This window comes from Siphateles boraxobius, unplaced genomic scaffold, assembly GCF_051911475.1.
Source record: "Siphateles boraxobius isolate OS27281-9 unplaced genomic scaffold, OSU_SipBor_1 164, whole genome shotgun sequence".
NCBI lineage: Eukaryota > Metazoa > Chordata > Actinopteri > Cypriniformes > Leuciscidae > Siphateles > Siphateles boraxobius.
Window position 1 is genome coordinate 1,233,525 of NW_027508771.1, and position 18,134 is coordinate 1,251,658.

General features: G+C 41.4%; 1 long non-coding RNA gene across 1 annotated transcript in view; it reads right to left on the minus strand.

The window, feature by feature from the left end:
- Positions 1-2,258: 2,258 nt before the first annotated feature.
- Positions 2,259-18,134, minus strand: part of LOC143740074 (uncharacterized) — a 503,207-nt gene continuing 487,331 nt past the window's right edge. The window contains exon 2 of the long non-coding RNA XR_013204732.1: positions 2,259-2,300. This is a non-coding gene — a long non-coding RNA (uncharacterized LOC143740074). The remainder of the gene's footprint in view (positions 2,301-18,134) is intronic.

Genomic DNA, 18,134 nt, shown 5'->3' on the forward strand with positions numbered 1-18,134 from the left:
GGCATGGGGTTCAGGCTCAACATGAGGTACAGAACGGCCGTACGCAGCAGCTGACCTGCTGGCCAAGGCTTCCCGCTGGAGTTCTTGGATCTGGAGAGTGAGATCCGCAACTTGGGCAGTCAGGGAATCAACCTCCCGTGAAGTGGCAGTTAGCTGGCTGGAATGCTGTCCCAGAAGAACACCCTGTTGACTCACTGCGTTCCTGACATGGTCTGCACCTGCTGAATCCATTTAATGGTCAGACCGTTCTGTCAGGGAAAACACACGGATCCAGTAGCAGGTAACAGAAATCTCAGCTCAGAAATGAGCCCAGGAAAAATAACAGAAATACAAAAGAAAAGAGGAAGTCCAAAAAGAGTCCACTGGGGCAGGAGAGCACTTCTCGAAAAACAAAAAAATATATAGCGTCACCCGAAACAGTGTCCAAGTCACACTGAATTCCCAGTACAGAGGAGGACCGGGGCGGTACATCCAAGTCCCAACAGAAGAAAACACCTGGGCAGGCAGTAGAGGAAACCAGGCCTGGAGACAGTGGAAGCAGGACAAAAATCAAAATGCAAAAACAAAACAAATCACACTTGGAGTCTGAAGCAAGGAGAAGCAAGGCAAGGCTGAGGCAAGGCTGAGTCAAGGCTGAGGCAAGGCTGAGGCAAGGCTGAGGCAAGGCTGAGGTAGTGATGTGACATTTGAACCGAGGTGTCGGAGCTTGTGTCGAGAAAAAATGGGCGTGCCAGATGAAGCCGCGATTCGAGGCTTGTGTTGTTAACGTGAAAATCACGTGACTAATGACAAACAAGGCCTCGGTTTGTGTGGAAACGTCATCGGTTCGGTTTGAGTGTCGAAACTCGCGCCACCTTGTGGGTGTTGTCAGGAGTAGCAGACGCAGTTGTAGTAGTGTCAGAGTCAGAGTTAGAGAACTCTCATTGTCATTGTCGTTATTGTGTCATATGTGTTGTTAGGGCTGTATATTATTACATTATATCAAGTTAGAATACTTATAGTATATTGTTATTATTAATTATAGTAGCTATATTATAGTCTTGTTATATTAATTAGATAAGATAATTTGGATTGCTTTAGATTTTTGGATCTGGACTGGACTGCTTATTGTTTTGGATTGCCCTTTTGGATTTGTTTGCTTTTTGCGACTCTTCCTTTTTCCTGGTAATGGAGCCGCAAGAAAGAGGAGATCCTCCCCTGTCTGGCCTCAACAGAAGCATCAGTATCCTCATTTATACCAGCTGGCACTGGCATTTTTATGTTCCCCTGCATCCTCTGTTCCTTGTGAAAGGATATTTTCCAAGGCTGGAGAGGTTTTGTCCAAGATGAGGAATCGTCTAAACACCAACACACTTGAAAATTGTTTTGTTTCTCAATGAAAATCTATTGTAATCCTTCCTTCACCCACCCCAAACTGCAGTGTTGCAGTTTGCTCCTCTAAATCCCCAGTCCCATAAGCACAACACTGCACTAAATCTAGTAACAGTTCACTGCACAAAACACCCCAAAAACAATTCTTATATTTTTCCGCCCCAGACTATTCTGTTGCAGTTTACTTTATTACACTCCCTCCACCATAAGCACTGCACGCAACACAGTGTCACTTTTGTTGTTCATACTGACACTATACAAACAATTTCTTTTTTTTTTATTTTTTTTATTTATTTATTTTTTTTTTATTTAACAATCAGGCATACATACAAACAAACCAACATAGTGCAGTAGTGAGCAATCTTGTAAATCCATACTTCCAGCAGTGACAAGAGTGATTTAAGTGTTTAAGTGTGTATGTGTGCGGGTGTGAGTGTGGTTATGTGTATGTGTGTGTATGCGTAAACAAAGTAACCGTTTATTATGTATTACCATTGTTATTACCATCACCATCCCACTTCCCACTACCACCATATTGCCAATATTGTGTTGGTAGATTTTTTACTTCCATCCTTCCTCCTATGTAATAATTGCCATTGTCAATCCTGCATAAAATACGACATAATAAGATAATATAATATAAGATAATATAATATAACCTTCCCCCTCATCTCATCAGTCCATATCTTTTCCTATTTTTTTTTTAATTTTTAATTTTTTTTTTTTTGTGTTATGTGTGTTATGTGCAATGTCTAAGGTGCATTAAAATAGGGAGTACAGTGCGAGAGTGTCTCAAATTGGGACAGAGATGCTGTCCCGTTGAAACCACTTCTCGCCTGTCTAGCCTGCCTTGGTGTTTGTGAGGTTTTTCCATATATCCTTAATCCTTCTTTTTTTTTTTTTTTTTTTATTTTTTATTTTTTTTTATTCTATGTTGTGGTGCATTAAAAACCCATGAAGAGATAAGGGGGAAGTTATTGCACTAGTGATGACAATGATATCTAATTCTAAAACAGCATTGACAATGGCAATATTGATGATGATAATAATAATAATAATATTAATAATAATAATAAATGACAATGATGATGGCAGTGGTGATCATAACAGTAAGAGCAAAAGACAGCAACAACAGTAGTTACAACAATGAAAAAAAAAAAAAAAAAAAAAAAAAAAAAAAAAAATAGTGAAATTAGTAATCATAACAGTAACAGTAAAGATAGCAATAACAATGATGACAGAAACAAGTTTAAACAACTAATATGAATATTCGTGGGTTGAGTAAGAAGGTGAGAGAAGTCAGAGTTGAAAACAGAGAAAGGATTCATAGCTGTAAGAGGTCAGAAAGTGTTGGACGGCAGGGATCAGTTTCAGATGTGTTATTATGAAGGGGAGATGCGAGTTCCATTGCCATGAAGTCTGTTATAAGATTTTTCCAGATGTTAATGTGTAATTTATTTCTGGTTTTCCAGTTCATGAGGATAGTTTTCTTGGCGATGGCTAGAGCTGTGAGGAGTATTTTAGAGTTTATGGTTTTATCAGTTATTATTGTGAGGTCCCCCAGCAAGCAAAGGGAAGGCGACATTGGGATGTGGCAGCCAACTATAGTTGATAGTGCCTGTGTGACCTCTTCCCAAAAGTGTTTGATTGGAGTGCAGTGCCAGGTTGCATGAATGTATGTATCTGTAGAATTTTGATTGCAATGTGTGCAAATTTCTGATGTGAATCCCATTTTAGCTAATCTATTGCCCGTGTAATGCGTTCTGTGAAGTATTTTGTATTGTATTAACTGAAGATTCGAATTTTTGGACATGTGATAGATGTTTTTACAGATTTGGGTCCAGAAGTTGGCATCAGGGGCTATTGATAGATCGTTTTCCCATTTTATTGTTGGTAAGTATATGGTCTGAAGTTGATTTGAGATCATTTTGTATATTTTAGAGAGAAGTTTCTTTGGAGAGGAAATGTTGACCAAGTCTGATATTGCCGGTGGACGTTCTAAATTTGTGTCTCTGATGTTTATTTTTGTCAGAACAGAAGATTTGAGTTGTAGGTATTTTAAAAATTCGTTGTTCCCGATGCCATACTCCTGGGCCAGTTCCGGAAATGGTCTAAATGTGTTAGATTTGAAAATATGCTTAATGTGGGTGATACCCTTTTCCGCCCATGTGTGAAAGTTCAATGTTTTTTTATTGCTTATAAAGTCACGGTTGTTCCACAGTGGGGTGAGGTTAGATGGAGCTAATGTAGAATTAGTGATTTGGTGAAATTTCCACCAGGCTGTCAGAGTGGTGGCTATAGTTACTGCCTTAAAACATGTGTGTTGTTTAATTGATTTGGTGAGGAATGGTATGTCAGCTATATTTAATTCTTTGCATAATGATTGTTCTATATCTAGCCATACAATATCAGATTGGGTGGGGCGAATCCATTTGTATATGTATTGCAGTTGGTTAGCCATTGAGTAATATTGGAAATTTGGTGCTTCTAGTCCTCCTTGAACCTTACTTTTTTGAAGTGTAGTGAGTTTTATCCTTGGCGTTTTATTTTTCCAGTAGAAGCGAGTTATAATGGAGTCTAGTGATTTAAACCAGGTGAGTGTGGGGTGGGTTGGAATCATTGAGAATAGGTAATTAATTTTCGGTAAAATCGTCATTTTTATTGCTGCTATCCTGCCGATTATGGAGATTGGGAGATTGAGCCATCTGAGCAAGTCGTCTTCTATTTTTTTTAGCAATGGTGTGAAGTTGAGTGTTACCAACTCTGACAGTCTGGAGGAAATCTTAATGCCTAAGTAAGTGATGTGATCTTGACAAATAGGTATTGGTGATTGCTGGGGAGCCACATCCCATTTGGTTTTATGTAAAGGGAGGGTGGAAGATTTATTCCAGTTTATTGCATAATCGGATATTTTTGAGAAGGACTGAATTGTTTTAATTATTTCTTGAGTAGATGTTAGGGGTTCTTGTATATATAGTAGGATATCATCTGCATAGAGTGAGATTTTATGTGTTTGTTGTGGTGTTTCAATACCTTTGATTGCTGGGTTTTGACGGATAGCTGCTGCTAAAGGTTCAATAAAAATGGTGAATAGGGATGGAGAGAGTGGACATCCCTGCCTCGTTCCCCTGTGCAGTGTGAAGCTTTGTGATGTTAGTCCGTTCGTTGTTACTGTGGCCGATGGTGATGTGTATAAAATCTTGATCCAGTTAATAAACGACTCTCCAAAGCCGAATTTTTGTAACGTGGTGAATAAAAATTTCCAGTTGACCCTATCGAAAGCTTTTTCGGCGTCTAATGTGGTAATGAGAGTATCTTTCTGTTGTACTGATGAGTAGTGCATTAAGTTGTATAATCTGCGGGTATTATTAGATGCATGTCTACCTTTTATGAAGCCGGTCTGATCAGGATGGATTATATACGGTATAATTTGTTCAATTCTATGGGCTAGTGCTTTGCTAATAATTTTTATGTCGACATTCATAAGTGAGATAGGACGATAGTTGGATGTGAAGGTGTGGTCTTTGTTAGGTTTAGGGATGAGTGATATAAGTGCTGTATTCATGTGGGAAGGGAATTTTGCGTTATGTTTTATGTCTGTTATTGTTCTGCTAAATAGTGGGTATAAAGTTGACCAAAAATGTTCATAGAACTCAGCAGGGAAGCCATCCGGACCTGGTGCTTTATTATTTTGCATGTTTTTCAATGCGGAATGAAGTTCTTTTTCAGTGATTGGTGATTCTAGTGTGTTTATTTGTTCCATGTTGAGTTTTGGTAGAATGGTGTTATCGAGGAATTGGGTTATGTCTTCTTGGTTTGGATCAAGATCAGATGAGTATAATTTTGTATAGTAATCTTGAAATATCTTGTTTATTTCAACTGGTGAGTTGGTTAGCTTCCCTGCCGAGTTTCTGATGGAGGTTATGGCTGTTCTTTCTTTATTTCTTTTAATTTGACTGGCTAAATATTTTCCGGATTTATTGCTATGGTGAAAAGTTTCTTGACGGAGCCTGTGAATCAGAAACTGGTTTCTTTTGTTTATTATTTCATTGAGCAATATTTTTTTTTCTCTAATTTCTTTATAGATGCTTTCTGATTGATTATTTGCATGTAAAATTTCTAATTCTTTTATTCTTTCTTCCAGTTGGGTTTCTCTTTCTCTGTCCTTTTTTTTTTTATGTACTGAATATGAAATAATTTTCCCCCGTAAAACTACTTTCCATGTTTCCCAGAGTAGCGATGCTGATGACTTTGGAGAGTCATTTATTTCAAGGAAGGATGTCCACTCTCTCTTGAAGTAGCTGTCAAATTCTGGATCTTTCAAGAGTGATGTATTAAAACGCCATCTGGTGGGGTGCTTTTGTATTGCAGATAGGTTCCATGTTAGAGTTACCGCAGAGTGGTCGCTAATAATGATCGGATGTATTTTGGTTTCTAAAATATTTGGTATGATTGAATTACTGGTTAGAAAGAAATCAATGCGGGAGTAGGTTTGGTGGACATTAGAATAAAAGGTGTATTCTCTGGCAAGTGGGTGTTGTAGCCTCCAACCATCGCAAAGACCAAAATCACTCATGAACTGTTTTATTGTTTTGGAAGATTGCCCAGATTTTCCTGTGTGTTTTGACCTGTCAAGTGATGGATTGATTACAGTGTTATAGTCTCCCCCTATAATTATTGGACCGTTAGAAATGTTTGAAAGAGAAGAGAAGAAATTTACAAAGAAGGAGGAATCATCAGAGTTTGGCCCATAAATGTTGCCAATTGTAATTGGATTATTATTGATTGAAATGTTAATAATGATAAAACGGCCTTCATGATCTGAAATGGTTGTATGGTGGTTAAACTGTATTTTTTTGTTTATTAAGATGCATACTCCTCTTTGTTTTGAATTATAGTGGGAGGAAAAACAGTGGTTAAAATGTGTAGTTTTTAAGCTGTTCTGTGTATATTGAGAGAGGTGTGTTTCCTGTATTAGACATATATCCGCTTGTGTATTTTTTAGGTAATTTAAAACTTTATTTTTTTTTGTTTGTGAACCAACACCACGAATATTCCAAGTTATGAATTTCAATTGCATGAACCTATAATGTATATTTCATAGTTACCTTGTGTGAATATAAGTCTGTGTGTGTGGATGTGAATGTGGTTGAGTGTGTGTGTGTGTGTGTGTGTGTGTGTGTGTGTGTGTGTGTGTGTGTGTAAATCTATAACAACAAATGACAAATAAAACAGGGATACCTATAAACAACAAATACAGAACATATAAACAGTGAGCAAGGCTATTTAGGTGCATTTAGAATACAATGTGCGTGTGTGGTGCAATTGGGTTAATGAAAGAATATGAAGATTATGAATTGACTATAAATTGAGCATAAACGGATTGGAAATGTTACATTGCTATTTTCAATTATTAGTAAAGCCAGGGAGTAGTGTCTTTGTCTCTAAATAATTGTCCATCAATATATAATTTGTCCACTGTGATGATTGCTTTTTTACCTTGATTGATCATTGTCCTACGGATGGGGAAAAGTAGCTTACGTCTGCGGATGATTTCTTGTGGATATTGATCGTTGAGTCCGTAATGAGTCCCTTTGAGCTGTCGTCCTTGTCGCTGTACCAGTACTTTTTTTTTTACAAACAATTTCTGAATAATTAATTAACTGTGTGTGTGACAGTTGTCTCTGCACAAGTAAATTCAGACAGAGAAAGATAGGCTACATATTTTATTTTATACCCAGGCAATGGACAAATGTCTTCTCAGGTCTTTTTATTATTGCAAATGAAAGGTTACAGACTTTAATAGTGAGAAGAAAATAAATAAATAAATAAATAAAACAACGTGTGTTTGGGTGGGGGGTATTAGTTTGCTCAGATCATTGGTTCAGAATTAATTAATTTGTCTGCTACTTCTTTGCACAGTAACTAGGTGTCACTAGTGAGCAATGCTGAATGAAGCTTCGAGTAATGAACCTTTGGGTGAAGCAATGGGCTGCGAGGTCTCAGTGGTTCAGGAAGCCTCATATTGCCATCACTAGGCTGAGGCAAGGCTGAGGCAAGGCTGAGGCAAGGCTGAGGCAAGGCTGAGGCAAGGCTGAGGCAAGGCAAGGCTGAGGCAAGGCTGAGGCAAGGCTGAGGCAAGGCTGAGGCAAGGCTGAGGCAAGGCTGAGGCAAGGCTGAGGCAAGGCTGAGGCAAGGCTGAGGCAAGGCTGAGGCGGTAACAGGAACAGCATAACACACAACAACGGTCTGACAAAGGACTGAACACAAGTGGATCTAAAATAGGGGAGAAAATTAGGGATTGACTGACAACAGGTGTGCAGAGAACAATGATAATTAAGGGTAACGAGTGGGAGGGGAGTCACAATGACAACGAGCACATGGCGAGCTGTCAAAACAAAACACATGTGCTCAAGACAAAGGAACCCAGAGAGGAGACAAAAACAGCAGATCAGACCGAAGTCATGACACATTGTGAATATTTGCCTTTGTAGCTTTTCGTCTCCCGTTTACTTCTCCTCAAACAATAATGAGCTGACTGAGTCCGAAAGGCCCTTTTGGTCTTTTCAGCTGAAAAAAAGAGAAAAGAAAATATCATTATGTAAAATATATCGGATTATTTAATGGAAAAATTACTGATTTACCTTACAAATATTTCTTGTTGCATTAAAAGCATGGTAAGTGTTGTGATTAATATGCATTTACAACAAATATCACTTTTTACCTTTTACCACACCTATCACAGTAAAACAAAGGTTACTGTGGTAAAAGCATGGTAAGTTTTGTGGTTACTGTGCATTTACAACAAATATCACATTAAAACTACAAATAATGTGGTAAGAGCATGGTAAGTGTTGTGGTTAGTATGCATTTGAACAAATGTCACATTAAAACTACAAATAATGTGGTGAAAGCATGGTAAATGTTGTGGTTAATATGCATTTACAACAAATATCACATTAAAACTACAAATAATGTGGTAAAAAGTGTGGTAAGTTTTGTGGTTACTGTCCTTTTACCACACCTATCACAGTAAAACTAATGTTACTGTGGTAAAAGCAAGGTAAGTGTTGTTTTTACTGTGATTCTACTACAAATACCACTTTGGAACTAATTGTACTAACTTACTTTAAACACTATCTGTCACGTGCCGTGCTATAGGCCTAGACCTTATATCAGTTAATAATATTCATATTAGGTTTTTATCACCTTGTTTTGAATTAGAAAGCAATGAAACGCAAAGCCTCCGTGGAGATGACAAATATAATGCAGTGACTGAACATGAGCTAATCTGATTCATTTCGACCATAAGAAAAGACATTATATCAAACATTATTAGGACTGAGTATTTTAATACTTATCAACATCTGGCACACATGAACTGATGCCAAATATCGCGATGTGTTCGGAAGGAGACTTCTTCAACGCGATTTTCTACTGATAAAATTCGTGTAGTCGTTTATACTTTTTTTTTTAAATCAATAAACGGCAAAGCAGTCCAGCTTCCCTGGCAATAAGACCGAAATAATAACATTAAAATAAATACATATATAAACACGATAAGATATCGTGAATAAATGTCAATTAAACAGAAAGAATCGTGCATTACATTAGTAAACAAAAAAATTTAATAAATAAATAAATAAAAATGCTGATATCACGAAAATAACGAAATAAACGTGTCCGTACCACGAACCAGTAGATTAAATCAGTGGTTCCCAACCTTATTTTGTCTGAGACCCCCTTTTTCCCAAGAAAATATTTTAGGGCCCCCCCCCTTCACATTTAATGATATTATCGCTCTTGTAAGCTTGCAGTAAGGATAACAATTTTTTTTTTTCAAACAAACGGTATGTTTATTACTGTAACCATATATATTTATGCAAAAATAAAAGCCATACTATTGAAAATACAATAACAAAAACATCAGTAGGCCATTTGTAATTATTTATTTACTCCAAAGTAGCCTATAAATTGGCCCTATTTGAAATGAAATAACAAAAATATCAGTATTCACATTAGTGTGTATGAAAAAAAAATGAATATAGGCCATTACAAAATGAATGCTGTCTGGGACCACAATACTTGTATGTTTACTGAATGTTATTTGTGAGGCTGTCGTCAATCAGTGTGAGGATTGCTGCTGGCAGTGAGTAATAATTTGGTCAATGCGTGGAGAGATCTTTGACAAAGCAAGACGCATATCATCCTCAAGGGTCAGTCTGGCCCTGTGTTTGGTTTTAAGGGCTGTCATGGTTGAAAACCCAGCTTCACAAAGGTAGGTGGTGCTGAAGGGAATCAGCACCTTCATTGCAGCTGTGTGACAGACTCTGTGTTCTTCTGCAATTTCAGACCAGAATGATTCCAATGGGACCTCACTGAAACGGGCTCTCAGGCTGGCATCAGAGGATATTTCTATAAGCTCTTCCAGAAGTCTTGATGGCAGAGTAGATGGAAGCTTTGCTTCAATGTTCTCAGTGAAGGGGTTTCTGATCCACAGAAAATCAGCTGCTTGCTCCTCAGTTAGAGCTGGGAAATAATGATCAAATTTCTCCTGGACCTTTGAGAGATGCACTGTTATTTGATGTTGAATGATTTTAAAATTAAAATGTTTTTCTGCAATAAATGCATGGGTGTGCTCGAACATGTCACTGATTCCGGAGGAGACACGGGTTTTCCACATGTGTAGTTTTCTTTTGAAAGCCTCTACTCGTTCATGCTGTACCACAGTGTTTATGTTTGAACCTTGCATTGCTCTGTTAAGCTTGTTCATTTCACCGAATATGTCTGAAAGGTAGCTGAGTTGAGCGAGCCATTTGTCACTGTCCAAAAATTCAGCAAGGTCTGGTCTCTTGTCCGCAAGAAATTCACGCAACTCCTCCCTCAGGCTGAACAGACGCATCAGCATCCGCCCTCTGGACAGCCACCTCACGTCAGTGTGCATCAGCAGGGTGTGGTAATCAGCACCTACCTCTTCGCAGAGCGCAGTGAATAACCGGGAGTTGGTGGCTCGAGCTTTCACAAAGTTCACGATTTTTACGGCCAAATCTAAAACACCATGGAGACTGGGTTCCATTTCTTTTGTAGCAAGCGCCTCTCTGTGCAGAAAGCGGTGCGTTGAAATCGCAAGGGGTGCAACACTTTTGATACGCTGAACTACCCCGGACTGCCTGCCAGTCATTGCAGCAGCTCCATCAGTACAGACCCCAATACAGTCGCTCCAGTTTATCTCATTTGATTTCATGAAATTATCCAAAGTTTCAAAAATATCGTTTGCCGTCGTCGTGGTACGCAGCTCTTTACACAACAAAAAATCTTCTTTTATTTCGTTTTCCCATTCATAACGAACGTATGCGAGGAGTTGTGCCATTTTTGACACATCAGTAGACTCGTCTATTTGAAGTGCGAATTTATTACCACGAAGTCGCGCAGAAAGCTGGTCTATCACATCTTCTGACATGGTTGCGATGCGACGTTTGACTGTATTATTTGATAATGGTATCTTGGCCAATTGTTTTGATTTATCCTCTCCAAATAATTCCTTGACAATCTCTGTTGCGCATGGCAAAATCAAAGTCTCTGCAATTGTATGCCCTTTCTTTGCTTTGGCGATTTTTTCAGCAACTGTATACGATATTTTTAAAAGTTTCTTGTCAGTAGCTGTGACTTCCCTCATCTCATTTTGCGAGAGTGTCAATTCTTTTGCCTTGCGCTCAAAAAATGCCCCGGGCTTGTCGTGGTATTGGGGATGAGTTGTCTGAAAATGTCTTATTAGTTTGGACGGCCTCATGCATTCGTTAACAAGGACTTTGGCGCAGAAAATACACTGTGGCTGGGGCAGGGACTCTTTGCTACGAGAAAATGAAATAAAACCATATTTCAGGTAGCTATCTTGGTATTTCCTGCATTTCGTGTTTGCCGTATTGCTAGCACTGGTAGCACCGCGACCAGACTTGGTGGGAGCTTCCTCACCTGGGTCCAGTATTCCTGGGTAATTACTATCAGCAGTTGTAGGCGAATCAGTGGGACTCTGTCGTTTTTGTGGAGGACGAATTACAAATTTGTCCATTATTTGGTCAGATAAAATTAGCTAATCTAATATAATCTTCTCCTCACTGCTCAACACTTTTCAAGTTTTCAAAATATGACGCGACCCCCCACAGAGCTCGCTGAGGCCCCCTTGTGGGCCGCGACCCCCCTGTTGGGAACCACTGGATTAAATGACGTGACCATATCACGAACTGCCATTAGACTAGGCTGTGTGGCACCTCAAAAGCGTGGAAAAAAATCCTAATTAATATAAAAATGAGTGTATAGGCCTACTGAGAAGTCTGTACATTACTCATATTATTGTTTTTATAACCTTTATTTAACCATCTGGAACGGAGAAAAAATGATACCACTTAGCGCCTCTAGTGGACTTTTCACTCGAAAAGTGCAGGGAAACGTACCTGGAGGTACGTATTTTAGGTTTTGCAAAAATGTCAAGTCAAGTCAAGTCAAGTCATTCTCATTTATATAGCGCTTTTAACAAGGTAGATTGTTTCAAAGCATCTTTACAGAGATAAACATATAATTTAAGGTAACAGAGATTGGTTTAGTTTTATAGTGGTTCTTGAAAAATGTTTTTTACAGCTAAAGTTTTGATTGATTCACTTCCGTCTAAATGATCATTTGTTATTAAATTAGGGGCCGCTAAGACGACACCGTTCTCTCTAAACAGACTATAAACGTGAACCTGTGATAGATGCTGATGGCGTTCACATGCGCATTAATAATTGATTCTATAGTTATGTGCGTTTGATTATATGTGCGCAGACAATTCTTACAAACCATGCCTAAACAAACTACTTGTCTTGTCTATAAATTTTGATGCAGAATTTTATTTTATCTTATCACTTCGGGTAGGTACGCAAACCAAAAAAATCCCACAAACTTTTTATCTGTAAAGTGGTATAGGGATCATCCATAGGTAGAGACTAGTTGGCACTTCAGCACTGCATTGTCATCGGGTCCAGGCGAAAGTCCTTCGTCAGATCTGGAAACGGCCTGGATCCGGCAGGCTGCGGGAAAAGCTCGGGATAAACAAAGACACTTAAATTAACCTAGATGCCATTCTTCTTATGATGTAACGAGTACATCAGGATTTAAGGGAAGTGTTCCCAGTTCCGGCTGACCTAATCTAAGCAGCCTAATATTGAATTATAGAAGTCTATAGAGTGTTATGTGAATGCTAGGTCAAAGAGATGTGTTTTTAGTCTAGCTTTGAACTGACAGACTGTGTCTGCTTCCCAGACAATGTTAGGAAGATTGTTCCAAAGTTTTGGTGCTAAATAGGAAAAGGATCTACCGCCAGCAGTCGATTTATATATTCTAGGTATTATCAACTGGCCGGAGTTTTGAGATCGCAATAGACGTGAAGGACTATAATGCGTTAAGAGCTCGCTCAAGTACTGGGGAGCTAAACAATTTAGTGCTTTGTAAGTAATCAATAATATTTTAAAATTTATACGATGTTTAATAGGGAGCCAATGCAGTGTTGACAGTGTTGACATGTCAAGTTCATTGTCATATTTAGACTCATGCTTCAGACACAGATCATGGCGGAGGCATTCCCCATTAGCGCCCCCTAGAGGACACAGCGTCTTGTTCCCCTTCTCATGCTTAACTTGAGATGTTCTTTGCCACTGTCGCCTCTGGCTTGCTTAGTTTGGGACACTTAATATTCAACAATATTATTGATCTGGCTGTACTGACGCTGCTGTATGAGAACTGAACTAAGCTGGAGGATGACATTTTTTTTGCAGAACAGGTTTATAGATGAAATGAACTAAATTAATAATTGATAATCTTTTCAATGTACAACATTGAACTTCAGCTGAATAACAACATTTTCCTGTTATCACTGTAAAGCTGCTTTGAAACAATCTGTATTGCATATAGAGCTATATATATATATATATATATATATATATACGTTCTCCTGGGATTAATTAAGTTAATATTTCACTAAATTAACAACACACCTTCGTATTTTATTTTATTTATAAAGCTTTTCATCAACTCACAACCCCCTATGAATGTAACTCGGATTGAAAAAAACAGGGAAAGTTTCAAAACAATACTTGGAATGATGCAATGCAACATGAAGTGAAGGTCTGGTGTCTGAGATAATTATTAAAACAGGGCCTTGGCACTCAACAAAAACAGCCTGTCACAATGAGTCTATGAGTCGTAGATCCAAATGCAAGTAAAACAGTTTATTGTAGACACAGCACAGGAGATACTCAAAATACCACGTTTAGCAGGCGGGAGACCTGGAAGACAACACTCCGACTGGAAGACGTCCGACAAGGATGTCCACACTTGACAGGAGATACTCAAAACGCCACGATTAACAGGCGGGCGACCTGGAAGGAGTCCGACGGGGAATCTCCAGAGAAGGCTAGCTCAAAGGCAGGTGAATAGATACAGGCGATCTCCCAAACGGCTGATGTGTAGGCAACACAGACAAAAACTCCGTACGGAGACTAGGACACGGAACTGTGAGAGAGACACAAACAAGAGTGACGAACCGACACTAAGCACAGACAACTCCAGCGATATAAAGGCAGCTAACAAGTCTAATGATAAGCTGCAGCTGAAGGCTGATAAGTGTCAGCTGGAGCTAACCACCAACAGGTAAACACACTCACAAACCCATGTCTACAAAACACACCAACAGAAACTCAGAACAAACACCCGGATTGATGCACCGTGACAGTACCCCCTCCCCTAGGAGTGCCTCCTGGCACTCCCAGGAGAGCTTACCTGACGATTGTAATCATCGATAAGGGAGTGATCCAGTATGTCCCTAGCAGGAACCCAACTCCTCTCCTCCGGACCGTAACCCTCCCAGTCCACCAGGTACTGGAATTCGCGTCCCCTCCGTCTCGAGTCCAGAATACGATTACCCGAATATTTAGGCTCCCCGTCTACCAAGAACGAGACGCGGCGGTGGGGGAACTGGGGTGGGCGGATTAAGGTCAGAACGAAAAACAGGTTTCAATTTAGAGACATGAAAGGCGGGGTGAATTCTCCTGTACGCTGGAGGAAGTTTGAGGCGGACTGTCACCGGACTAATGATCTTGGTGACAGTGAACGGACCAATACATTTAGGAGCTAGCTTATTAGACACGGAACGGAGCGGAATATTCTTGGTAGAAAGCCACACTTTTTGACCCACGACGTATACGGGAGGCCTTGACCGGTGGCGATCGGCCTTAGCCTTGGTGCGCGCCCCCGCCCGGAACAGAGTCTCACGGGCTGTGGTCCACGTGCGGTGGTACCTCTGGACGAAGGCGTGAGCCAAGGGGACCGCGACTTCGGATTCCAGACTGGGAAAAATAGGTGGCTGGTACCCTACGCTACACTCAAACGGAGATAGTCCCGTGGATGACACTGGTAACGAGTTATGTGCGTACTCCACCCATGAGAGCTTCTGGCTCCAGGAGGAAGGATTCTGAGAAACCAAACATCGCAATACTCTCTCTAAGTCTTGGTTGGCACGCTCAGTTTGCCCGTTGCTCTGAGGATGAAACCCAGAAGAAAGACTGACACTCGCCCCCAACAAACGACAAAATTCTCTCAAAAATTTGGAAATAAATTGGTGACCCCTGTCAGAGACCACGTCTGCCGGGAGGCCATGTAACCGAAAGACGTGGTCTACAACAGTGACCGCTGTCTCCTTGGCAGACGGTAATTTGGGCAAGGGAATGAAATGAGCCGCCTTCGAGAACCGGTCCACTATAGTCAAAACGACCGTATTGCCCTGGGAGGGCGGGAGGGCAGTGACAAAATCTAGCGCGATGTGGGACCAGGGTCTCGAAAGGACAGACAGCGGTTGGAGTAACCCATCCGGTGGGCGATTGGAAGTCTTACCACATGCACAGACTGAACATGCCAAAACAAAACTCCGAATATCACGAGCCATGGAAGGCCACCAGAATCAACATCCTTGGACGAGCGCTGGGAAAGAACCGCTCCTACCCCCACCTCTGACGCGTCGACCTCCACCACAAACTGACGTGATGTATCAAGCAACAAGAATGGGGGCTGAAACAAAGCAGCCCTTGAGGTTGGTAAATGCAGCTTCAGCTACACCCGAACACCTGAACGTCGTCTTGGTGGAGGTCAAGGCAGTCAGAGGAGCGGCTAGTTGGCTGAAATTGCGAATAAAACGGCTGTAAAAATTAGCAAACCCCAGAAACCTCTGTAGGGCCTTACGGGAATCTGGAGTTGGCCAATCCACCACAGCCTTAACCTTGTCGGGATCCATGCGCACCCCCTCGGAGGAGACGATATAACCCAGAAACGGAACCGACTGTGCATGAAACGAACATTTCTCCGCCTTGACAAAAAGCCCATTCTCTAAAAGCCTCTGGAGCACTCGCCTGACGTGCTGAACGTGTTCCTGGAGAGAAGAAGAAAATATCAATATGTCATCCAGGTAAACATATATGAACTGGTCTACCATATCTCTCAGCACGTCATTCACGAGTGCCTGGAAAACCGCTGGGGAGTTGGACAGCCCAAACGGCATGACCAAATATTCAAAGTGCCCCCTGGGGGTGTTAAAAGCAGTTTTCCATTCATCCCCCTTCCTTATGCGGACCAAATGATAACCATTACGTAAGTCCAATTTTGTGAAAATGGATGCTCCCTGCAACCTCTCAAAGGCTGAAGCCATCAACGGCAAAGGATAAGTATTCTTTACCGTGATGTTGTTCAGCCCTCGGTAGTCAATACAAGGTCGCAGAGAACCATCCTTCTTCCCCACAAAAAAGAACCCTGCCCCCGCTGGAGAAGAGGAAGGACGAATAAACCCAGAGGCTAGAGAATCAGAAATATATTTCTCCATGGCCTCCCTCTCTGGGACAGAAAGTGAGTATATCATGCCTTTAGGCGGAGACATACCTGGCAGTAAATCTATGGCACAGTCATAGGGACGATGCGGAGGAAGAGAAGCAGCCCGAGACTTACTGAACACTTCCTTCAGGTCAAGATACTCAAGTGGTACGTTGGATAAATCCGTGTGTTCCTCCTGAAACACAGAACAAGACACCGAAGAACACGCAGACAATAAACAATAAGCATGACAGGTTTCATTCCAGGCTAATATAGAGTTCCTTCCCCAGTTGATGTGTGGGTTATGGAGTACCAGCCAGGGATGACCTAACACCAAAGGGGAGGAAGGAGTGTCAATAAACAGAAAGTCAATATTTTCAACATGATTACCCGAGGTAATGAGTCTTATAGTGACGGTAGCATGAGTTACTGAAGGCAAACACTGACCATTTAAAGCAACCACAGATATGGGCAGAGGAAGTGTAACAATAGGTATATGTTTAGTCTGTGAGCTAGATCAATGTCAAGAAAATTTCCCGCCGCCCCTGAGTCAATGAGAGCCTCACAGTCAAAACTCAAAGTCTGAAAGAGTAAACTCACAGGAAGATGAGTGGCAGAAAAAGAGGATTCAGTCCGTGCAACCCCACCCGTCAGTAACACCTTACCTAATAACGGGTGCTGGCTTTTACCGGACACTGCAGCGCAACATGACCAGCTGTACCACAATAAAAACATAATCCCCTCTCCTTTCTCCTCTGTTTCTCCCGAGAGGATAAGCGAGATCTGCCAAGGTGCATAGGTTCGGGTTCCGGAGCAAATGCTGTGGTCTCGACCGGAGAAAAAGTGTGATCAGAAGAATAATTCACGTGGCCTCGTTGTGACCGACGATCTCGTCGACGCAGTCGAGTATCAACTTGAACTGCTAGATCAATCAATCTATCCACCCCGGTGGGTAATTCCAAAGCGTAAATCTCGTCCTTAATGTACTCAGAAAGTCCGTGTAAAAACATGTCCCATTGGGCCTCGGCATTCCAGCCACACTCAGCAGCCAACGTACGAAATTCAATAGAATAGTCTGTTACCGTACGTTCCCCTTCCCTCAGTTCAGCGAAAAGACGCGCCGCGTCTCGGCCAGAGGCTGCGCGATCAAAAACCTTTCTGAGTTCGCTAGAAAAGGCTTGAAAGGATGCACAACATGGAAGTCTCTGTTCCCAAACAGTCGTTTCCCAGCTGCCCGCTCTACCCGCGAGCAAAGTGATCGCAAAGGCCACCTTAGATTCCTCCGTGGGAAATGCGGATGGTTGGAGCGAGATGTAAAGTGAACACTTAGCCAAAAAAGAACGACACAGCTGGGACTCACCGGAGTAGCATGCAGGAGATGGAAGGCGAGGTTCAGTGGAGCGGATGGTCTGGATCACTGGAGCCGGTGGATTCCCCGCGGCCTGTGGTTGAAAAACAGCAGCCTCGCTACGGAGTTGTTGGACCTGTTTCGTCAGTTCGGAGACCTGGGTAACTAGCGCCTGAACGGCACGACCAGTAGCCATCGCCTGTTTCTCCTGTTGCTGAAGACGAGTGTCACTCTTGAGCAATATGTCCTGCAATTCTGCCGCACTTGCTGGATCCATTAGGTGGTCGGTTCGTTCTGTCACAATGAGGAGTCGTAGATCCAAATGCAAGTAAAACAGTTTATTGTAGACACAGCACAGGAGATACTCAAAACACCACGTTTAGCAGGCGGGAGACCTGGAAGACAACACTCCGACTGGAAGACGTCCGACAAGGATGTCCACACTTGACAGGAGATACTCAAAACGCCACGATTAACAGGCGGGCGACCTGGAAGGAGTCCGACGGGGAATCTCCAGAGAAGGCTAGCT